An 18,989-nucleotide genomic window follows, 5' to 3' on the forward strand; every position below is an offset into this window, starting at 1 on the left:
TAGTGTCTTAGTGTCTATGCCTTAAAGTTATGAATGTCCTATGAATCCATCACCTTTCTTAAAAATTGTTCTTAATTGAAAAAGAAAAGAATTGCATGAATTTTGAATTTTATAACAGTTTAATTATTTTGATGTGGTGGCAACATACACTTTTGTTCTCTGAATGTATGCTTGAACAGTGCATATGTCTTTTGAATTTGTGGTTCATGAATGTTGGCTCTTGAAAGAATGATGAAAAAGGAGACATGTTACTGAGGATCTGAAAAATCATAAAAATGATTCTTGAAGCAAGAAAAAGCAGTGAATACAAAAAAAAAAAGAAGAAGGAAGCAAGCGAAAAAAAAAACCGAAAAAAAAAACCGAAAAAAAAAGAGAAAAAGAAAGAAAAAGAAAGAAATAAAGTTGTGATCCAAGGCAATAAGAGTGTGCTTAAGAACCCTGGACACCTCTAATTGGGGACTTTGGCAAAGCTGAGTCACAATCTGAAAAGGTTCACCCAATTATGTGTCTGTGGCATGTATGTATCCGGTGGTAATACTGGAAGACAGAGTGCTTTGGGCCACAGCCAAGACTCAATAAGTAGCTGTGTTCAAGAATCATCATACTTAACTAGGAGGATCAATAACACTATCTGGATTTTGAGTTCCTAAAGAAGCCAATCATTCTGAGTTCCAAAGGATAAAGTGAGATGCCAAAACTATTCAGAGGCAAAAAAGCTAAAAGCCCCGCTCATCTAATTACTACTGATCTTCATAGATGTTTTTGGAGTTCATTGCATATTCTTTTTTTTATCTTATTTGATTTTCAGTTGCTTGAGGACAAGCAACAATTTAAGTTTGGTGTTGTGATGAGCGGATAATTTATACGCTTTTTGGCATTGTTTTTAGTATGTTTTTAGTATGATCTAGTTGGTTTTTATTATATTTTTATTAGTTTTTAGTTAAAATTCACTTTTCTGGACTTTACTATGAGTTTGTGTGTTTTTCTGTGATTTCAGGTATTTTCTGGCTGAAATTGAGGGACCTGAGCAAAAATCTGATTCAGAGACTGAAAAGGACTGCAGATGCTGTTGGATTCTGACCTCCCTGCACTCAAAGTGGATTTTCTGGAGCTACAGAAGCCCAATTGGCGCGTTCTCAACGGCGTTGGAAAGTAGACATCCTGGGCTTTCCAGCAATATATGATAGTCCATACTTTGCCCAAGATTTGATGGCCCAAACCGGCGTTCAAAGTCACCTCAAGAAATTCCAGCGTTAAACGCCGGAACTGGCACCTAAATGGGAGTTAAACGCCCAAACTGGCATAAAAGCTGGCGTTTAACTTCAAGGAGAGTCTCTACACGAAAATGCTTCATTGCTCAGCCCAAGCACACACCAAGTGGGCCCGGAAGTGGATTTTTTATGTCATTTACTTATCTCTGTACACCCTAGGCTACTAGTTTTCTATATATACGACCTTTTACTTTTTTTTTTTCATCTTGGTTCTTCTGGTTCCCTCTTTGGGGCCGAAACCAATGATCACCTTGTTCTTATGTATTTTCAACGGTGGAGTTTCTACACACCATAGATTAAGGTGTGGAGCTCTGCTGTACCTCGAGTATTAATGCAATTACTATTGTTCTTCTATTCAATTCCGCTTGTTCTTTGTCCAAGATATCACTTGTTCTTCAACTTGATGAAGGTGATGATTGTCACGGATCATCACCATTCTCACTCATGAACAAAGTGACTGACAACCACTCTTGTTCTACAAGCATTCGAGGCTTAGTGAATATCTCTTGGATTTCTGATTGCATGATGCATGGTTGATCGCCTGACAACCGAGTGCTCGCCTGACAAACGAGCCAGCCATTCCGTGAGATCAGAGTCTTCGTGGTATAGGCAAGAACTGATGGCGGCATTCAAGAGAATCCGGAAGGTCTAACCTTGTTTGTGGTATTCTGAGTAGGATTCAATGATTGAATGACTGTGACGTGCTTCAAACTCCGAAAGGCGGGGCGTTAGTGACAGACGCAAAAGAATCACTGGATTCTATTCCGGCCGGACCGAGAACCGACAGATGATTAGCCTATGCTGTGACAGAGCATCAGGGACGTATTTTCACTGAGAGGATGGGAGGTAGCCATTGACAACGGTGAAACCCTACACAAGCTTGCCATGGAAAGGAGTAAGAAGGATTGGATGAAGACAGTAAGAAAGCAGAGAGACGGAAGGGAAGGCATCTTCATACGCTTATCTGAAGCTCTCACCAATGATATACATAAGTATCTCTATCTTTATCTTTATGCTTTATTCATCATCTATACCCAATTGAGTCTGCCTGACTGAGATTTACAAGGTGACCATAGCTTGCTTCATACCACCAATCTCCGTGGGATCGACCCTTACTCGCGTAAGGTTTATTACTTGGACGACCCAGTGCACTTGCTGGTTAGTTGTGCGAAGTTGTGTTTATGCCATGGTATTGAGCACCAAGTCTTTGGAGCCATTACTAAGGATTGTTTATGTTTTGAGAAGTATTGATCACAATTTCGTGCACCACATACCAGAGCTGAGTGTGAGTCATTCCCCTTTTGCTCTTAAAGCCGCAAAGAGATCTAAGCTGGCCATCTGTTTCAAACAAACCATATTCAAGTGGAAAAGTGAAGATAAAGGTCAAGGATTTTACCCACTTGAAGTTTGTGTTAGGTGGTAATGGCCTTGGGATAGGTATTTTCAGTGGTTCTGCAGGCTCTACTCTCTTGTGGTCTTCAGTGAATTCCTCCACTTCCTTGCAAATTTCTTCTAATTCAACCATGTCTTGATCAAAGTCTTTGATATCTCCCTCATCACTCGAGTGATAATTAGGAGGTTGAGAAAAGTCTAACTCTGCATCATCTTCGTATTCACTTGGGGAAGATTCTTCTATCTCAAAGAATTCGCTTGCGGATTCAAGTTCATTACTCAGAGGGCTTGACTTGTGATCATCATCATCAAGGAAACATGCGTCTTGGGTTATTCCATCCAATTCCTCATAAGAAGCCTACTTTGGGGGTTGTGTACTATCCTCCTTAGCATCAACTGTAACGTCTTCGACAGAATTCTCCACAACTCTGGATTCCTGTGGAGGTTCGGCATCTCCTAAATCTTCAACCAACTATTCTTTTTCTATAATGACAGCTTCCTCTACTTGTTCTAGTACGGGGTTATGCTCTATACTGTCCACTGGAGTTTCTAGTTTCTCCTTCATGCTACGTTCTTCATTGGATTCTCCACATGAAGCCATGGGAGTTTGTTGAGTGTCCGAATGTTTGGAAGATAATTGATTTATTGCTTGCTCCAGTTGATGAAGGGTTGCATGAAATTGGTCTACTGATTCTTCGAAGCGAACCTGTGATTCTTGGCTTGATGGATATGGACATGGTGCATAGGGGAGTGGTGGTTCTTGGGAGTAATTGGATTGGGGTTGGGGTGGATAAGGGTCATACGGTGGCGAATGGCAAAAAGAAGCTTGTGAGTATGGTGGTTCGAAGCTATGTTGGGAGGATGGTCTCTGAGCATAGGGTGGGGCTTGTTGGTAGCTACAAGGGGGTCCACCATATCTATCGGCTTGGTATACATTGTAGAATGGTCCTTGTCCATAATATCTAGGAGGGTGTTGTTGCCTAAAGGGGTGATCAGATCCTTTTGGCTCCATCCATCTTCGATCGCTTTAACCGTGATGCATAGTCCTGTGATAGCTTCCATTCCTTTCAACAAAATTGGAACCAAACTCAAAGCGAGAGGGGTGAGAATTCATAGTAGCTATCAGAAATAAGAAGGGAAAACAAAAACAAATAAATAAGCAAAAGAAAAATATTTACAATAACCAATAATAAGGCACACATTTGCAATTCCCTGGCAACGACGCCATTTTGATGATCGGATTTTTGCTAGTAAAGAATTTTATAAAAATAGTCGCGTTACAAGTATAGCTTCTAAACCAACAGAAAATCCTTTCGTACAAATGTTTGGTTGTCACAAGTAACAAATCCAATAAAATTTATAAACCGAAGTATTCAAAACTCGGGTCGTCTTCTCAAGAAATTGCAGGGAGGTGTGTTTTCTTATTGGCTATGGAAAACAGTGTTTTGGGTTTTGAAAAGGGTTTTGAGCAAGACAAATGGGTTGCAGAAATTAATAAATTAATAACGAAGAAATCTCTTGACAAGGTATGAAAAATGGAAGTCATATCCTAGTTATCCTTATCAATGGTGATGAGAATTATACTTTCGCTCCCACTAAGTCAACCTCTAACTATGAAGGTCAGTTAAGTGGACAAATTAATTTAACACCTAAAGTCCTAGTCAACTCTTTAAGGAAAGACTAGAGTTATAGGAATCTAAATTAATCAGCAAGAATAACAATTATCAATCACGATGAGTTTGACAACTCAAGAGTCACCAATTAATCAGCCAAAGCCAATAGTAAAAAATCTAAATTATTTATATAAATAGAGGAAAGCAATCATGAGTCTAAAATACCTCAAAGGGCATTAATTAATAAAATCATAACATGAATGGTCCATAAGCCAATTTGGCAACATAAATAATTATCAAATAAGAGAAGTTAAAATAAAGGAATATTGAACTTGATATGAAGATGAAATAATCCTAAAATCAAGAGAAATTCTAAATCCTAATCCTAAGAGAGAAGAGAGAACCTCTCTCTCTAAAAACTACATCTAAATCCTAAAACTATGTATGAATGTATGTTGTATCAAGTATCCAGTCTATCCAGTCTCTATGGATGAATTTCTCCATTTATAACCCTTTAATCTATGTTCTCTGGGCTTAGATCTGGGCCAAAAAGGTTCCAGAAATCGCTGGGGCTGACTTCTACAAATTCTGCAGATCGCGCACGTCACGCGTCCACATGGGTCACGCGGTCGCGTCATCTAGAGTTTTGCTCTTCCACGCGGTCGTGTCAGTCATGCGTCCGCGTCAGTTGTGTTTCGCACGTCATGCATTCGCATCGTCCATGCGCTCGCGTCGATGCTAATTTACGCAAAGCACGCGTTCGTGTCGTCCATGCGAACGCGTTGCTGCCAGTTTCTCTGAAACTCCAATTTGTGCTTTCCTTCTATTTTTGTATGTTTCCTTTCCATCCTTTAAGTCATTCCTGTCCTATAAAACCTGAAAGCACTCAACACAAATCACGGCATCGAATGGTAATAAAAGATAATTAAATTTAATTATTTTAAAGCATAGGAAACATGTTTTCTCATATGTCATATCCTAAAGAAGGAATTGTAAAACCATGCAAATTCATATGAATAAGTAGGTGAAGAGTTGATAAAATCATTCAATTTAAGCACAAGATTTGTCATAAAATTGTGGTTTATCTATTTCCAACCATTACACAACCCTCTCTTACTCTTAACTCCACAAAGAGTTCTAAGTTGACCATCATTTTCAATCAAACCATATTCAAGTGGAAAAGTAAAGATTAGAGATAAGAATTTTACCCACTTGAATGTTGTGTAGGATGGTGACTTAGGAATGGGTGGTCCCAATGATCTTGCAAGCTCCACTTCCTTGTACTCTTCTTTGATTACCTCCACCTCTTTACAACCTTCCTCAACTTCAACCTCTTCCTCTTGGTGGTTCTCTTCCAATTAATCTCTTTTTCATTGCTCACCAAGGGCATGGGAGGTGAGGTATCTTCTTCTTTGACCTCAATTTCAAGCCCAATGGGAGAGGATTCAATTGTAGATAGGAACTTCTCAATGATTGAATCCATATCTTGATCAACCTCTTCAAAGTCTTCAATCAAGATATGCCTTGGAGGTTGTACACCCTCCTCAACATCAGTATCAAGCTTCCTGGAAGTGGTCTCTCTAATGCTACATCCCCATGGACTTCCAACATCTCCTATGTTTTCAACCACTCCTTCCGGCTCAATTGTCTCATCTTCCTCCCCTTGTGGCAATTCTTGCTTCAACTCCTCTTCTTCACCTTGAAGCTCTAAACTCACTCCCTCACTATGCTCCCTAATTGCTTCTCCACATTCGTCAATGGGAGTACCTTGGTTGCCTAGGCTTAGTCGGGAGGAGATCATATAGCTAACGGCTTCTGCTAGGATAGCCATCTTGGCTCCTAGCTCCTTAAACTCCTTTTCCATCCCCTCTTGTTGCCTTTGGAGTTAAGAGTCAAGATCTCTTAGTTCTAGCATGAGGGTTTTATCAGGGGGTGGTGGTGGAAGAGATGGTTCATTGTTTGAGGGAAAAGCATTATAGTTGGAAGGTGGTTCATTTTGGTAAGGGTATGGATATGGTGCATATGGAGGTGGTTCTTGGGAGTAGTTGTGTTGGAATTGTGGTGGTTCTATGTATGGTTCATATGTCTCATAAGGTGGTTGGTATGGTGGATAAGGATTAGGGTCATAATGAGGTGTTTGGTGGTAGGGGACTTGTGAGTAAGGTAGTTCAAAATCATGTTGAGGGGTGGTTCATAGGCATGTGGTGGTGGTTGTTAACAATCACAATAAGGGTCACCACATCCATTAGATTGATATGCATTAGGATGAGAGTTATACCCATAAGAATCCGGAGGTTGTTGTTGCCAAGAAGGGTGATCAATCTTTTGAGGCTCCTCCCACCTTTGATTGTTCCATCCTTGATGCATATTGTCATTGTAGCTCCCATTTCCTACAACATAATTTGAGCCAAACTCATAGTCAAAGTGGTGAGCATTCATAATAGCAAGAGGAAATAAAAATATAATTAGTAAGAACTAATAAAAACTAACTCATAAAACAAGCAAAATCTAGCAAAGAAGCATATTAACATATATACAATAGCCAATAACATAACACCATTGCAACTCCCCGACAACGGCACCATTTTTGATGAGTGGATTCCTCGTACAGTTTAGAATTTCCTCAAATGAAATCTCATTGCAAATATAGTTCTAAACCAACAAATAATCCTCACATGCAAAAAATATTGGTTATCACAAGTACAAACCCCAAATAAGAATTAACCGAAGTATTTAGACTTCGGGTCGTCTCACAAGGAATTGCAATGAAGTGTTCAATTATTGGATATAAAGAACAAGGGGTTTGATTTTCAATGGGCAAGAAAAATAAATGACAAGAAAGTAAATGAACAATTAACTAATAAAAGAAAGGAAAAACACTCTTGGCTAGACATAGGTAATTGAGATCACCATCCTTGTCTACAACCCATATATTGATAATTATGAGCGGCCAACCTATTAAGTCTACTTTCAAAAGCCTTAAGTACATTGGTGCACGAAATTGTGATCATCAACAATGGCGCCAATAGACTTGGAGCTCTCAAACGTGAATCACACTTTGTCACAACTTCGCACAACTAACCAGCAAGTGCACTGGGTCGTCCAAGTAATACCTTACGTGAGTAAGGGTCGATCCCACGGAGATTGTTGGTATGAAGCAAGCTATGGTCATCTTGTAAATCTCAGTTAGGCAGATTCAAATGGTTATAATGGTTTTCGAAAATAAGGATAAATAAACAGAAAATAAAGGTAGAGATACTTATGTAATTCATTAGTGGAAATTTCAGATAAGTGTATGAAGATGCTTTGTCCCTTCTGAATCTCTGCTTTCCTACTGCCTTCCTCCAATCATTCTTACTCCTTTCCATGGCAAGCTGTATGTAGGGCGTCACCGTTGTCAATGGCTACTTCCCATCCTCTCAGTGAAAATGGTCCAAATGCTCTGTCACAGCACATCTAATCATCTGTCGGTTCTCGATCATGTCGGAATAGAATCCATTGATTCTTTTGCGTCTGTCACTACGCCCAACAATCGCGAGTTTGAAGCTCGTCACAGTCATTCAATCCCTGAATCCTACTCGGAATACCACAGACAAGGTTTAGACCTTCCGGATTCTCAAGAATGCTGCCAGTGGATTCTAGCTTATACCACGAAGATTCTGATTAAGGAATCCAAGAGATACACGCTCGATCTAAGGTAGAACGGAAGTGGTTGTCAGGCACGCGTTCATAAGGACGGATGATGATGAATGTCACGGATCATCACATCCATCAGGTTGAAGTGCAGTGAATATCTTAGAATAAGAATAAGCTTGAATTGACTAGAAGAACAATAGTAATTGCATTAATTCTCGAGGTACAGCAGAGCTCCACACCTTAATCTATGGTGTGTAGAAACTCCACCGTTGAAAATACATAAGTGATGGTCCAGGCATGGCCGAGAGGCCAGCCTCCAAAACATGATCAAGAGATTAATCAAAAGACTAATTCCCAGATGTCTAATACAATAGTAAAAAGTCTTATTTATACTATACTAGCTACTAGGGTTTACAGAAATAAGTCTAGCTGCAGAAATCCACTTCTGGGGCCCACTTTGGTGTGTGCTTGGGCTGAGCTTGATCTTTACACATTCAGAGACTTCTCTTGGGGTTAAACACCAAGTTGTAACGTCTGTTTGGCGTTTAACTCTGGTTTGTGACGTGTTTCTGTCGTTTTACTCCAGAATGCAGCATAGAACTTACATTGAACGCCAGTTTGCATCATTTAAACTCGAATAAAGTATGGACTATTATATATTGATAGAAAGCCCTGGATGTCTACTTTCCAAAGCAGTTGAGAGCTCATCATTTAGAGTTCTGTAGCTCTAGAAAATACATCTCGAGTGCAGGGAGGTCAGAATCCAACAACATCAGCAGTCCTTTTTCTGCCTGAATCAGATTTTTGCTCAGGTCCCTCAATTTCAGCCAGAAAATACATAAAATCACAGAAAAACACAAAAACTCATAGTAAAGTCCAGAAATGTAAATTTTTCATAAAAAACTAATAAAAACATCCCTAAAAGTAGCTAGATCCTACTAAAAACTACCTAAAAATAATGCCAAAAAGCGTATAAATTATCCGCTCATCATAATACCAAACTTAAAATTGTTGCTTGTCCTCAAGCAACTGAAAATAAAATAGGATAAAAAGAAGAGAATATACTATAAATCTCAAAATATCAATGAATATTAGTTCTAATTAGATGAGCGGGACTTGTAGCTTTTTGCTTTTGAACAGTTTTGGCATCTCACTTTATCCTTTGAAGTTTAGAATGATTGGCATCTATAAGAACTCAGAGTTCAAATAGTGTTATTGATTCTCCTAGTTAAGTATGTTAATTCTTGAACACAGCTACTTTTATGAGTCTTGATCATGGCCCTAAGCACTTTGTTTTCCAGTATTACCACCAGATACATAAATGCCACAAACACATGACTGGGTTAACCTTTCCAGATTGTGACTCAGCTTTGCTAAAGTCCCCAGTTAGAGGTGTCCAGAGCTCTTAAGCACACTCTTTCTGCTTTGGATCACAACTTTAACCACTCAGTCTCAAGCTTTTCACTTGGACCTGCATGCCACAAGCACATGGTTGGGGACAGCTTGATTTAGTCGCTTAGGCCTCGATTTTATTTCCTTGGGCCCTCCTATCCATTGATGCTCAAAGCCTTGGATCCTTTTTACCCTTGCCTTTTGGTTTTAAGGGCTATTGGCTTTTTCTGCTTGCTTTTTTTCTTTTTCTTTTATATTTTTTTCGCCATTTTTTTTTCACAAGCTTTTGTTATTCACTACTTTTTCTTGCTTCAAGAATCAATTTTATGATTTTTCAGATTATCAACAACATGTCTCTTTGTTCATCATTCTTTCAAGAGCCAACAATTTTAACATTCATAAACAACAAGATAAAAAATATGCACTATTCAAGCATTCATTCAGAAAACAAAAAGTATTATCACCACATCAATATAATTAAACTAATTTCAAGGATAAATTCGAAACTCATGTACTTCTTATTCTTTTGTATTAAAAACATGTTTCATTTAAGAAGAGTGAAGGATTCATGGAATTATTCATAGCTTTAAGTCATAGTTACTAAATACTAATGATCATGTAGTAAAGACACAAACATAGGCAAACATGAGTCCACCTTAGTGATGGTGACACCTTCTCTTTGAAGGACCAATGGTGTTCTTGAGCTCCTCTATGTCTCTTCCTTGCCTCTGTTGCTTGATCCCTAGTAATTTTGGTGCTCCTATCCTTAGTTGCTCCAAATAATTGTGTGGAGGAAAATGTATCCCCTGAGGTACCTCAGGGATTTCTTGATGAGGGAATTCCTCATGCTCTTGTTGAGGTCCATGAGTGGGCTCTCTTGATGTACGGTCAAATGCTCTACTACTGAGCTATGGACCCTTGAGATGAATCTCTCCATCTCCCATGACTCGGAGGTGGAAGCTTTTGTCTTCCCTTTCCTCTTTCTAGAGGTTTTTCCGGCCTTAGGTGCCATCAATGGTTATGGAAAAACAAAAAAAGCTATGCTTTTACCACACCAAACTTAGAATGTTGCTTGTCCTCGAGCAAAAGAAGAAATAATAGAAAAAGAAGAAGAAGATATGGAGGAGAGGGAGAGAGGTGTGGGTTTCGGCCAAGGGGGAGAAGAGAGGGTAGTGTTGTGTGAAAATAAAGAAGTGTTGAAGGGTTTATAGGAGTGGGAGGGGTATAGGTTCGTTCATTTAGGGTGGATTTGGGAGGGAAAGAGATTTTGAATTTGAAGGTAGGTGGGGTTTATGGGGAAGAGAGGATGGATGTGAATGGTGAAGAAGTGATGGGGAAGAGTGATTGAGGTGATTGGTGAATGATGTTTGGGGAAGAGTGTTATGAAAAGGTGTGAGAGAGAGGGAGAAGGTAGGTGGGAATCCTGTGGGGTCCACAGATCCTGAGGTGATCCTGTGGGGTCCACAGATCCTGAGGTATCAAGGATTCTCATCCCTGCACCCTTTAGGCGTGTAAAATGCCCTCTGTATGCAATCCTGGCATTTAACGCTAGGGTGTAGCATGTTTCTGGCGTTAAATGCCACTTCCATGCTTGTTTTGGGCGTTCAATGCCAATCTGCAGCATATTTCTGGCGTTGAGCGCCACTTCCATGCTTGTTTCTGGCGTTTAACACCAGCTCTCCTCAGAGTGTAATCCTGGCATTTAAACGCCAGACTGCTGCTTGTTTCTGGCGTTCAACGCCAGCTTCATGCTCTGTTCTGGCGTTGAATGCCAGCCAGATGCTCCTTACTGGCGTTTAAATGCCAATAAGTTCTTCCTCCAGGGTGTGCTTTTTCTTCTGTTGTTTTTTATTCTGTTTTTAATTTTTGCAATTATTTTGTGACTCCACATGATCATAAACCTAATAAAATATAAAAAGAACAATTGAAATATAGATAAATAAAAATTGGGTTGCCTCCCAATAAGCGCTTATTTAATGTCAATAGCTTGACAGTGAGCTCTCATGGAGCTTCACAGATCATTAGAGCATTGTTGGGACCTCCCAACACCAAACTTAGAGTTTGAAAGTGGGGGTTCAACACCAAACTTAGAGTTTGGTTGTGGCCTCCCAACACCAAACTTAGAGTTTGATTGTGGGGGCTTTATTTGACTCTGTATTGAGAGAAGCTTATCGTGCCTCTTTTCCATGTTTACAGAAGGATAACCTTGAGCTTTAAACACAAGGTAGTCCCCATTCAATTGAAGGACTAACTCTCCTCTGTCAACATCAATCACAGCTCCTGCTGTAGCTAGGAAGGGTCTTCCAAGAATGATGGATTCATTCTCATCCTTCCCAGTGTCTAAGATTATGAAATCAACAGGGATGTAAAGGCCTTTAACCTTTACCAATACGTCCTCTACCAATCCATAAGCTTGTTTTATTGACTTGTCTGCCATCTCTAATGAGATTCTTGCAGCTTGTACCTCAAAGATCCCCAGCTTCTCCATTACAGAGAGTGGCATAAGATTTATACCTGACCCCAGGTCACACAGAGCCTTCTTAAAGGTCATGGTGCCTATGGTGCATGAAATTGTGATCATCAACAATGGCGCCAATAGACTTGGAGCTCTCAAACGTGAATCACACTTTGTCACAACTTCGCACAACTAACCAGCAAGTGCACTAGGTCGTCCAAGTAATACCTTACGTGAGTAAGGGTTGATCCCACGGAGATTGTTGGTATGAAGCAAGCTATGGTCTTCTTGTAAATCTTAGTCAGGCAGACTCAAATGGTTATAATGGTTTTCAAAAATAAGGATAAATAAACAGAAAATAAAGGTAGAGATACTTATGTAATTCATTGGTGGAAATTTTAGATAAGTGTATGGAGATGCTTTGTCCCTTCTGAATCTCTGCTTTCCTATTGCCTTCCTCCAATCATTCTTACTCCTTTCCATGGCAAGCTGTATGTAAGGCGTCACCGTTGTCAATGGCTACTTCCCATCCTCTCAGTGAAAATGGTCCAAATGCTCTGTCACAGCACGGCTAATCATCTGTTGGTTCTTGATCATGTCGGAATAGAATCCATTGATTCTTTTGCGTCTGTCACTACGCCCAACAATCGCGAGTTTGAAGCTCATCACAGTCATTTAATCTCTGAATCCTACTCAGAATACCACAGACAATGTTTAGACTTTCCAGATTCTCAAGAATGCTGCCAATAGATTCTAGCTTATACCACGAAGATTCTGATTAAGGAATCCAAGAGATACACGCTCGATCTAAGGTAGAACGGAAGTGGTTGTCAGGCACGCGTTCATAAGGACGGATGATGATGAATGTCACGGATCATCACATCCATCAGGTTGAAGTGCAGTGAATATCTTAGAATAAGACTAAGCTTGAATTGACTAGAAGAATAATAGTAATTGCATTAATTCTCGAGGTACAGCAGAGCTCCACACCTTAATCTATGGTGTGTAGAAACTCCATCGTTGAAAATACATAAGTGATGGTCCAAGCATGGCCGAGAGGCCAGCCTCCAAAACGTGATCAAGAGATTAATCAAAAGACTAATTCCCAGATGTCTAATACAATAGTAAAAAGTCCTATTTATACTAGACTAGCTACTAGGGTTTACAAAAATAAGTCTAAGTGCAGAAATCCACTTCCGGGGCCCACTTTGGTATGTGCTTGGGCTGAGCTTGAGCTTTACACGTGCAAAGACTTCTCTTGGGATTAAACGCCAAGTTGTAACGTCTGTTTGGTGTTTAACTCTGGTTTGTGATGTGTTTCTAGCGTTTTACTCCAGAATGCAGCATGGAATTGGCGTTGAACGCCAGTTTGCATCATCTAAACTCTAATAAAGTATAGACTATTATATATTGCTGGAAAGCCCTGGATGTCTACTTTTCAAAGCAGGTAAGAGCGCGCCATTTAAAGTTCTATAGCTCTAGAAAATCCATCTCGAGTGCAGGGAGGTCAGAATCCAACAACATCAGCAGTCCTTTTTCAGCCTGAATTAGATTTTTGCTCAGGTCCCTCAATTTCAGCCAGAAAATACCTGAAATTACAGAAAAACACACGAACTCATAGTAAAGTCCAGAAATGTAAATTTTGCATAAAAACTAATAAAAACATCTCTAAAAGTAGCCAGATCCTACTAAAAACTACCTAAAAATAATGCCAAAAAGCGTATAAATTATTCGCTCATCATACGTAATATCTACTCCTAGGCTTGAAATACGTCAAATAGGCTTGATCACATCAACCCATAAGTCCCAACCTATCTACTAATTAGATTAGTAGTGGGTTGGTGTCAATGAGTATCAAATTGATCACCAAGGGTTCTCAAATCACCAATTCATTGAGACCCAATGACTCAAGGTCACTCAATTCCCTTAGCCTAGGTCAAGAGTAAAGAGAACTACTCAAAAACTAAAGGAAACATTCTATCAAACACCTAATGTGCAATAAAAGTAAACATCACAAAATGAAAAAATTAGTGAAACCCATGACTACCACAAGCAAGAAATCAACAATAGCAATTAATATGAACATAAAAAGGACATAGAAACATAAAATTACATTAAAGAATATTAAGATTCAACAATGGTTCATCAACATAAAAGAGAGCAAAACAAGAAATTAACAAGAAAAACTAAGAAGATTAAGACAATAGAACACTAAAATATCAAGAGAGTTGAAATCAAAACAAGAATTGAAAGATAAATTTGAGAGTGATTAACCTAACTTTACCCTAATTTCTATTCTAAATCTAGAGAGAGGAGAGAGCCTCTCTCTCTCTAGAATTCTACTCTAAAACATTATGAAAACTAAACTATAACTACTTGGTTCATTCCCCTCTTAATCCTTGGGTTCAATAGCATCAAAAATGAGTTGGATTGGGTCCAAAATGAGCTAGAAATTGCCCCCAATGAGTTGCCCAAAATGGACCCACGCTGCTCCATTGGTGCGCATGCGTTTAGTGCACGTGTGTGCCCTTATACGTCAAGAAACTATAGCAAATTTTATATCATTTTGAAGCCTCAGATGTTAACTTTTCAACGCAACTAGAACCACCTCATTTGGATCTTTGTAGCTCATGTTATGGTCAATTGAGTGTGAAGAGGTCAGGCTTGACAACTTTACGGTTCCTTCATATTTCTTCATGAGTTCTCCCACTTTGCATGCTTTTCTCCTCACTTCTTCCATCCAATACTTACCTTATGAACCTGAAATCACTCAACAAACATATCAAGGCATCAAATGGAATTAAAGTGAGTTAAATTTAGCTATTTTAAGGCCTAAAAAGCATGTTTTCACATCTAAGCACAAATCAAGGGAGAATAAATGTAGGAAAAGGTGATAAAATCTCCCAAATTAAGCAAAAGATAAACCACAAAATTGGAGTTTATCAATGCCATATTTGCTTAGAATAAAATATTGACTAAGCAAGTCAATATGATTTCTCAGAATCTGACTGGATTGCAAGCTGCATTCGGCAGTGCTAAAGAAGCCTCCTCTGAAAGAGAAGCTTATGACCTTGAGAATCCTGCAATGGAAGAGGTGAATTACATGGGAGAATCCTATGGAAACACCTATAATCCTTCATGGAGGAATCATCCAAATTTCTCATTGAAGGATCAACAGAAGCCTCAACAAGGCTTCAATAACAATAATGGTGGGAGAAATAGGTTTGGCAATAGCAAACCTTTTCCATTATCTTCTCAGCAACAGACAGAGAATTCTGAGCAGTGCCTCTCTGGCTTAGCAAACATAGTCTCTGATCTATCTAAGGCCACTCTCAGTTTCATGACTGAGGCACGGTCCTCCATCAGAAATTTGGAGGCACAAGTGGGTCAGCTGAGTAAAAGAGTTACTGAAACTCCTTCTAGTACTCTCCCAAGCAATACAAAAGAGAATCCAAAATGAGAGTGCAAGGCCATCTACACGTCCAACATGGCTGAACCTGTAGAGGAGGGAAAGGTAGTGATTTCGAGTGAGGAAGACCTCATGGGACGTCCACTGGCCAACAAGGAGTTCCCTATTGAGGAACCAAAGGAGTCTGAGGCTCATCTAGAGACTATAGATATTCCACTGAACTTCCTATTACCATTCATGAGCTCTGATAAGTATTCTTCCTCTGAAGAAGATGAAGTTATTACTGAAGAGCAAGTTGCTCAGTATCTAGGAGCAATCATGAAGCTGAATGCCAAATTATTTGGTAATGAGACTTGGGAGGATGAACCTTCATTGCTCATCAGTGAACTAAATGCATTGGTTCAATTGAAGTTACCTCAGAAGAAAGAGGATCCCGAAAGGTTCTTAATACCTTGCACCATAGGCACCATGACCTTTGAGAAGGCTCCGTGTGACCTAGGGTCAAGTGTAAACCTCAAGCCACTCTCTATAATGGAGAAACTAGGGATCTTTAAGGTACAAGCTGCAAGAATCTCACTAGAGATGGCAGACAAATCAAAGAAACAGGCTTATAGACTTGTAGAGGACGTCTTGGTAAAGGTTGAAAGCTTTTACATCCCTGTTGACTTCATAATCCTAGATACTGGGAAGGATGAGGATGAATCCATCATCCTTGGAAGACCCTTCCTAGCCACAGTAAAAGCTGTGATTGATGTAGACAGAGGAGAGTTAGTCCTTCAAGTGAAAGAGGACTACCTTGTGTTTAAGGGTCAAGGATCTTCCTCTGTAAACATGGAGAAGAAGCATGAAAAGCTTCATCCAATTCTCTCCATGCAGAGTCAAGCAAAGCCCCCACATTCAAACTCTGAGTTTGGTGTTGAGAGGCCACAATCATGCTCTGAGCATCTGTGAAGCTCTGTAAGAGCTTCCTGTCAAGATATTGACATTAAAGAAGCGCTTATTGAGAGGCAACCCAATTTTATTTATCTATATTAATTACTCTTTCATTTTATTTTCCATTGTTATTTTATGTTTTTTTGGGATGATGATCATGTGGAGTGGTGCACGAAATTGTGATCACTACTTTTACACAAAACAATCCCCGGTAATGAATCCAAAAACTTGGTGCTCAATACCATGGCATAAACACAACTTCGCACAACTAACCAGCAAGTGCACTGGGTCGTCCAAGTAATAAACCTTACGCGAGTAAGGGTCGATCCCACGGAGATTGTTGGTATGAAGCAAGCTATGGTCACCTTGTAAATCTCAGTCAGGCAGACTCAAATGGGTATAGTGATAAACGAATAAAGCGTAAAGATAAAGATAGAGATACTTATGTATATCATTGATGAGAGCTTCAGATAAGCGTATGAAGATGCCTTCCCTTCCGTCTCTCTGCTTTCCTACAGTCTTCATCCAATCCTTCTTACTCCTTTCCATGGCAAGCTCATGTAGGGTTTCACCGTTGTCAGTGGCTACCTCCCATCCTCTCAGTGAAAACGTTGCCTATGCTCTGTCATAGCATGGGTAATCAGCTGTCGGTTCTCGGTCAGGCCGGAATAAAATCCATCGATTCTTTTACGTCTGTCACTAACGCCCCGCCTGCTAGGAGTTTGAAGCACGTCACAGTCATCCAATCATTGAATCCTACTCAGAATACCACAGACAAGGTTAGACCTTCCGGATTCTCTTGAATGCTGCCATCAGTTCTCGCCTATACCACGAAGACTCTGATCTCACGGAATGGCTGGCTCGTTTGTCAGGCGAGCACTCGGTTGTCAGGCGATCAACCATGCATCGTGTATCAGGAATCCAAGAGATATTCACTAAGCCTCGTATGCTTGTAGAACAAGAGTGGTTGTCAGTCACTTTGTTCATAAGTGAGAATGATGATGAGTGTCACGGATCATCACATTCATCAAGTTGAAGAACAGGTGATATCTTGGAACAAGAACAAGCGGAATTGAATAGAAGAACAATAGTAATTGCATTAATACTCGAGGTACAGCAGAGCTCCACACCTTAATCTATGGTGTGTAGAAACTCCACCGTTGAAAATACATAAGAACAAGGTCTAGGCATGGCCGAATGGCCAGCCTCCCAAAGTGATCAACAGATCTCAAGATAAAAGATTCCAAAGATCAGAAGATGAAAATACAATAGTAAAAGGTCCTACTTATAGAAAACTAGTAGCCTAAGGTGTACAGAGATGAGTAAATGACATAAAAATCCACTTCCGGGTCCACTTGGTGTGTGCTTGGGCTGAGCAATGAAGCATTTTCGTGTAGAGACTCTTCTTGGAGTTAAACGCCAGCTTTTATGCCAGTTTGGGCGTTTAACTCCCATTTAGGTGCCAGTTCCGGCGTTTAACGCTGGAATTCCTGAGGGTGACTTTGAACGCCGGTTTAGGCCATCAAATCTTGGGCAAAGTATGGACTATCATATATTGCTGGAAAGCCCAGGATGTCTACTTTTCAACGCCGTTGAGAGCGTGCCAATTGGGCTTCTATAGCTCCAGAAAATTCACTTCGAGTGCAGGGAGGTCAGAATCCAACAGCATCTGCAGTCCTTTTCAGTCTCTGAATCAGATTTTTGCTCAGGTCCCTCAATTTCAGCCAGAAAATACCTGAAATCACAGAAAAACACACAAACTCATAGTAAAGTCCAGAAAAGTGAATTTTAATTAAAAACTAATAAAAATATACTAAAAACTTAACTCAAACTACTAAAATCATACTAAAAACAATGCCAAAAAGCGTACAAATTATCCGCTCATCACAACACCAAACTTAAATTGTTGCTTGTCCTCAAGCAACTGAAAATCAAATAAGATAAAAAGAAGAGAATATACTATAGACTCCAAATTATCAATGAAACTTAGCTCCAAATTAGATGAGCGGGACTAGTAGCTTTTTGCCTCCGAACAGTTTTGGCATCTCACTTCATCCTTTGGAATTCAGAATGATTGGCTTCTTTAGGAACTCAGAATCCAGATAGTGTTATTGATTCTCCTAGTTAAGTATGATGATTCTTGAACACAGCTACTTATTGAGTCTTGGCCGTGGCCCAAAGCACTCTGTCTTCCAGTATTACCACCGGATACATACATGCCACAGACACATAATTGGGTGAACCATTTCAGATTGTGACTCAGCTTTGCTAGAGTCCCCAATTAGAGGTGTCCAGGGTTCTTAAGCACACTCTTTTTGCCTTGGATCACAACTTTATTTCTTTCTTTTTCTTTCTTTTTCTTTCTTTTTCTTTTTCTCCCCTTTTTTTTCGTTTTTTTTTTGTATTCACTGCTTTTTCTTGCTTCAAGAATCATTTTTTATGATTTTTCAGATCCTCAGTAACATGTCTCCTTTTTCATCATTCTTTCAAGAGCCAACAATTTTAACATTCATGAACCACAAATTCAAAAGACATATGCACTGTTTAAGCATACATTCAGAAACAAAAGTATTGCCACCACATCAAACTAATTAAGCTGGTTTTAAAGATGAATTTGAAATCCTGTACTTCTTGTTCTTTTGTGATAAAAACAGTTTTCATTTAAGAAAGGTGATGGATTCATAGACATTCATAACTTTAAGGCATAGACACTAAGACACTAATGATCATAAGACACAAACATAGATAAACATAAAGCACAATTTTCGAAAAAACAAGAAAATAAAGAACAAGGAGATTAAAGAACGGGTCCACCTCAGTGATGGCGGCTTGTTCTTCCTCTTGAAGGTCTTATGGAGTGCTTGAGCTCCTCAATGTTTCTTCCTTGT

The sequence above is a fragment of the Arachis stenosperma genome, chromosome 10, assembly GCF_014773155.1.
Source record: "Arachis stenosperma cultivar V10309 chromosome 10, arast.V10309.gnm1.PFL2, whole genome shotgun sequence".
Classification (NCBI taxonomy): domain Eukaryota; kingdom Viridiplantae; phylum Streptophyta; class Magnoliopsida; order Fabales; family Fabaceae; genus Arachis; species Arachis stenosperma.